Source organism: Pristiophorus japonicus, unplaced genomic scaffold (genome assembly GCF_044704955.1).
Source record: "Pristiophorus japonicus isolate sPriJap1 unplaced genomic scaffold, sPriJap1.hap1 HAP1_SCAFFOLD_52, whole genome shotgun sequence".
Taxonomy (NCBI): domain Eukaryota; kingdom Metazoa; phylum Chordata; class Chondrichthyes; family Pristiophoridae; genus Pristiophorus; species Pristiophorus japonicus.
In genome coordinates this window covers 3,164,401-3,170,938 of record NW_027254426.1, presented here as the reverse complement: position 1 = coordinate 3,170,938, position 6,538 = coordinate 3,164,401, and the positions used below count along the sequence as shown (strand labels likewise).

Here is a 6,538-nt window from a genome sequence, read left to right as displayed (position 1 = left end):
AACGGTGCACGAGGTTGGGCTACAGAAACCTGGGACATTGGGACCATTTCTGGCGCAGGACGGACCTGTGACAGTAGGTCGGGTTGGACATCAACAGAGCTTGGATCAAAGTACTTGCGGGAAGATTAACTCGTGGGTTGTGTGAGGGGTTGAACTAATTTGGCAGTGGAGCTGTGTCTCAGGATGAAACATCTGTCGATGTTGTAATTTTGCACTGTATGCCCAAGTCCAGATGATTATTATATACCAAATATAGCAGTAAACGTGGACTCAGACACAGCATTGCAGCCCATCCATGGGAAACGATATACCACGGCCCGAACAAACCTTCCCTGACACCGAGCACAAGCACAGGCAAAACAGGCACAGCAGAATTTGCTGAGGACCGCAGAGAGCAAAATGTCTTTGATTAGTGATAGTTCTAAATATATGTTACTGTATCTGTGTTAAGTTGCAATGTATTCTGTGGGATATAAATATATTTTGTATATCTGTGTTAGTGTTTATATATTTGAAAGAAAAAAAGTTATTTATAATTGAATTATGGATCATCTGTGTGCGTTATAAATGTATATTCTGTGTTTATCTTGATATCTATGTTACTTGTAAACACCTCGCAAATGAAACTAAAGACAATTGCAGCACAGAAATACTTAGAGAAAAATTCAGAATGAAAACAGAGATAAAACCAAATACATTTATAATAACGCAGAGATGAACACAAATAATTTGATTATCAAGGTTCCACACAATTTTATTTACATGTCACAGATAGATACACAAATATAGTTTAAATTTCCGCACGAACATCCCAATTCATTCGAAATAACAAAGCATTACACACAAAAATAAAATAGGTGCAGATGGGGGTCAAACCCACGCCCTTCGGTTTACAAAACGAACACCTTACCACTGGGCCACCGCACCATAATAAGCTACGTGATTTTCGTCGCATTGCTACCGAATCCCAATTCATTTCAATTCCGTTGTCTCAGCACAGACGCATATACAAAAATATAAAGTGGGATAGTGCAGCGGGCAAATGATCAGCGTAATTTATATGAAACTAACATAAAACATTTCATAAAATCATACATTACCGATGGAGAGTACTTGGTCCATCGTACTCTTGAACGAGCTATCTAATTAGTCCCAGCACTTTCCACAACGCCCTGCAAAATGTGCCTCTTCAAGCATTTATACAATTCCATTTTGAGGTTTACAATTGAATCTGTAGTGCAACGGGGAAATGACAGGGTGGTGAGACTTGTTGAGAGTCAGCACAGGCTCGACGGGCCGAATTGTCTTCTACTGTGCTGTAACAATTCTATGGATCGATGACTCTATGGTTCACCACCCTTTCAGGCAGTGCATTACAGATCACAACAACTCACAGCTTAAAAACAAACAATTGTCCTCCACTTACATCTGTTTCCTTTGTTGTGCTCTGGATGTCCCCAAGACTGGATTGATTTGGTTATGGGGAAAGATTGAAGTTGTTTTCGTCGGAATAGATCAGGATAATGGGTGACATAATTGAGGTGTTTAACTTTATGCGGGGACCAGATAGCGTGCAGAAGAAACATCTATGCCCCTGAGCAGAGAGGTCAATAACCAAGGGGCATAGATTTAAAATAATTGATAAAAGGATTACACGAGAGTCGAGAGAACTTTTTCCACCCAGAGGTGAATTTGGGTCTTGAACTCACTGACTGAAAAGTTGGTGGAGATACAATCTCTCATCACATTGAAGCCATATTTGTAAAGGGATTGAATTGCGCTAATCTGCAACGCTACAGATCAAGAGCTGGGACGTGGGATTAGGCTGAATAGCTCTTTTGATTGGCGGAGACAGGATCGGCCGAATGCCCTCCTTCTCTGTGGAAAACGTCCACAATTCTATGATTCTAAGAGGTGGGGAATGCTCTTTGGTTTCCTGCTCCTATCTGTATCCCACCATCGATGGGATCTTGCTGTGTGGTAATTGGCTGCCGTATTGCTCAACAGTACATCCAGTGACGACACTTCAAGAACGACTTCATTTTCTGTAAAGCACATTTTAATAAAATATTAATTGAGTGGATGTGTGCGATGCTAGCAAGGCTGACATTTATTGCCCAACCCTAATTGGGTTTGAGAAGGTAGTGATGAACAAACTTCGGGAACCACTGCAGTACTTGGATATGCACGTGATGGCTATGGTCCAAGAGCTAGAAATTGGATTTGGCAGGAGAGTAATTTGTCCACCAGCAAGAACGCGATGGGGTAAATAGTTTCCTTCTGTGCTGTAAAGTTCTATGGTTCTATGATTCAGTGAGGTGATGGTACTACCAATATGCTGTTGTAGAAGGAGTTCCAAGATTTTCACCGAGCCACAATAATGGAATTCGATATATTTCCTCTTTCATTATCTGCGGAGTTGACACTAGAGTTGGAAAAATCAATCTTCATCGATCATGCCCACTTCTGACCTTATGATGGTGGGCATGTCATTAATGAAGCAGGTGATGATGAACTCCTGCAGCGATATCCTGGGCTGAGATGATTGGCGTCGAAAACCCACCATCATCTTCTTTTAGGTTAAGTATGTCTCCAGCAGTGGAAATTAACCCAGCAATGACTTCAACGTTCGAAACCTCCTTGATGAATCATTCGGTCAAATACTGCTTTGATGTCAAGGACAATCACTCTCGCCTCATTTTAGAATTAGTCACTTTTGGCCATATATGGACCAAAGCTGTAATGATGTCTGGAGGCTACGGGTCCTGTCGGAACTCAAACTGAGCAACGGCGGGCAATTGGGTCATTCTATGTTCGTGAAAGATGCTACGGGAATGCAAGCTCGTGCTGTTACTGTTTGAAAACAGCGCACAGTTGCATGATGTATATTTGTAGGATCACATGGGTCATCGACCTCAAATCTTACTCCTACCTTCCTCTTCCGACAGACCCTATAAGGGCTTCAAAGCATGGCATGTTTTAAAGTGACAGTATTAAAACAATTATTTCATTCCATATTTCTTAAAGAGTAAGAAGGCACAACAGGCAGCCATATATCCAAGTTTGCCGATGATGCAAATATTGGTGATATAGTAATTACTACAGAATTTAGCGTATACTTATAAAGATATATTGATAGATTAAATGAACGGACAATTCAGTGGCAGATAGATTCTAAACAGGTAATTGTGTGGTCATCCATTTTAGATCACAACGTTTCGATCCGAGTACTAATTAAATGGAGCACAGCTCGGAGGGATGGAGTTCCAAAGTGGTTCACAGTCAAAGTGCACATACCGCTAAAATGCAGTAGCAAGTTACAAATATATTCGAAACAACTAATGGCATGTTAGGCTTTATAACTAGGGGTTGGCCTATAAAGCAATGGAAGTTTTTCTTCAACTGTACAGAGATGTAGTTAGACTATATCTGGAGCACTCTAAGTTATAGAATATAATAGATTCATACAATTTAACAGCATGAAAGGAGGCAATTTCGGCCCATCCTGTCCGTGCCACGGTTATCCAGCCTAATCCCACTTTCCAGCTCGAGGTCCATAACCCTGCACGTTACGGCCCATCAGGTGCGCATGCAAATACGTTTTAAAGGTGATACAGATTTCTGCCTCTACCACTCTTTCAGGCAGTGTGTATTAGCGTACCACAACTATCTGCGTGTGGAAATTTCCCATCACATCTCCTGTAAACCTTCTCCAATTACTATAAACGTATGCCCACTGCTTGTTGAGTACTCTGCTAAGGGAAACAAGCCGTTTCTATCCATTATATCTAGTCCCCTTATGGGCACGGCCCCTTAGAAATGATAAGCTGGAATGGAATGTGTCCTATTCATACTCACCAGAATGATACCAGGATGCCACGGGTTAAATTATGAGGAGCAATTACATAAACTAGGTCTGTACTCAATGGAATATAGAACGTTAAGTGTCGATTTGATTTGAGATTTTTAAGGTTTTGAAACGAATTGATAAGACAGATTGAGATAAAGTTTGTTTCGCCGTTCGTGGGGGAGTTTTGACAACGGGACACAATGTTCAAATCAGAGGGAGGACATTCGACAGACAAGTTAGGAAAATCTTCTTCACGCAAAGGGTGATGTATATATCTTCTACAAAAGGCAGGATATACTAGCTTAATTAAAAATGTTAATTTTAGGTTGATAGCTTTTGCGAGACACAGGTTGAAATGATGTGGAGCCAATGGAGGTGAATGGAGTTACGATGGAGCTCAGCCCAGAAATAACAGAATGGCGAATAGGCACACGGGGCGGAATGGTCTAATCCTGTTCCTATGTTCAGTCCATTGGCAGAACACCTATTATAAATAAAGAAACGTTGTCTTGAAGAGTAAATTAAAATATATTATTTGCAGAGATTATGGACCGCTTCTACGCTTTCATAACAAACAAGCATTACGTTTAATTGTCAAACGAGTTGTTTGAATATTTACCAGGAGCAGAGACACATCAGTTGGATTTTAATTCCAACGCATTAACATCTCGGCCATTCTGGACATGGGCACGCTGCAGTGCAGTGCTTGGAAATTCGGCAAATCGCTTGCAGACTCAAAATGTACTTTCCAGTACACGTCTGCATACTCTGCAAACGTGGGAGGATATATGCCTTGTTTTTAACTGTGGACGGTAAAATGCAGTACCGCAAAAGCATAGCACTTAGGTAATAAACGCATTGAACTGACCGTCTGTAACTAGAAAAGAAACCCCCTTGCTTTAACCCACAGAACATGTAATCTTCCCGTCAACACTGAACATCTTTGAATGAATAATGTTAAAATGCACGTCAACTACCCAGTATCAGCAAGCTCAGACTGAACCAGCACTTAAAGTGATATCGCATAAGGTATGGAGTAAACTGAAGTGGGGAGCGATGGAGAGAGTGACAGAGAGAAAGTCATATTTGGACAGATAAATAGATCCCTAATGAGAAAACCTTGCAGAAATTGACTGCAACTGAGATAGACATAAAGCGAGACTGACACACGGAAAGAAAGTTAGAGTCAGTGAGAAATAGAATAAATGATAGAGAGAGAGAAATAGAACCCGCACACTAAATGTGAGAAAATCCCTGCCGGCAGGACCGGTAATGAAATCCGTGAACTGAGGTTTACAGATGAAAATACAAGCTCACTGAGAGAAAGGATTGTAGCATCCCATGAGACACTTTCCCCAGAGCCCTGCAAACTGTTCGCCATCAATTATTTATCCAATTCCCTTCTAGATGTGGTCACCCCGCTGCTTAAGGGCATGCAGGTAGAGAGGGAATGGGTGATCAGCAGACAGAATAGGAGGTCTAGGCAGGTATTGCACGAGCCCCCGAGTCCATCTCGCTCGCCAACAGCGTGGAACCAGATCCAAATCCACGGCACCGAAGATGGTTCAGCTGCACAGGGGAGGAGAGACAAGAATGGAAGAGCTGTAATGGTAGGCGTTTCAATAATCAGGGGAGCAGACAGGCGTTTCTGCAGCCGGAGACGTGACACCAGAATAATATGTTGCCCTCTTGGAGGCAAGGATGTCACCGAGCGGCTGCAGGACATTCTGATGGCGAAGGGTGATCAGTCAGCGGTCATTGTCCATATTATTAGCAATGACTTAGGTAGAAAGAAGATTTAATCCTGCAGGCAGAGTTTGGGGAGCTAAGAGAGTAGTTACAAAAGCAGGATCTGAAAGGTAGTAATCTCCGGAATACTCCAGGTGCCACGAACTAGTGAGTACAAAAAAAGGAGGATAGTGCACGTGAATGCATGGCTGGAAAGATAGTGCATGAGGGAGGGCTTTAGTTTCCTTAGACATTTGGACTGATTTTGGTGGAGTTGGTACCTGTACAAGCTGGACGGGTTGCCCCTCAACAGAGCTGGAACCAATAATCTCGAGTGGCGGCGGGCTGGGGGAAGGCGGCTGTTGCTCGTACTGTTGTGGAGGGTTGAAATTAGTTTGGCAGGGGGATGGGAACCTTAGATTAGATTCAATAGGGAGGGGAATAGAGTTGGAATTAAAAAGCTAAAAGGTAGAAAGTTAGTTTGTAGGACAGAGCAAACAAGCAGGAAATAATTGTAAAAAACAAATTTGAAAAGCTTTTTTCGAAATGCACATAGTATTCGTAACAAAAAAGATGAGTTGACGGAACAAATAGATACAAATGAGTAAGATCTGATAGTACTTACAGAGACGTGGTTGCATGGTGACCAGGACTGGAAACTAATTATTGACGTGTATTTGACATTTTGGAAGGACAGACAAAAAGGGAGAGTAGGTGGGTTAACATTTAATATAAGATAGGATCAGTGCCTTAGTGAGAAACGATATTGGCTCAGAGGGTCAAGAGGTTGAAACAGTTTGGGTGGAGATAAGAAACAATAACGCGAAAAAGTCGCGGCTGGGCATAGTCTGTAGGAACCTTAACAGTGGTTACACGGTTGGACGGAGTATTAATCAAGAAATAATAGAGGCTTGGAAAAAAGGAACGGCAATAATGATAGAGGCTTTTAAGCTTCATATT

The 6,538-nt window shown here is 41.9% G+C and overlaps 1 non-coding gene across 1 annotated transcript; it reads right to left on the bottom strand.

Moving 5' to 3' along the window:
* Positions 1-855: 855 nt before the first annotated feature.
* trnat-ugu (transfer RNA threonine (anticodon UGU)) lies at positions 856-927 on the bottom strand. The gene has a single exon. It is a non-coding gene; the product is annotated as a tRNA-Thr (tRNA).
* Between the last annotated feature and the right edge of the window lie 5,611 nt (positions 928-6,538).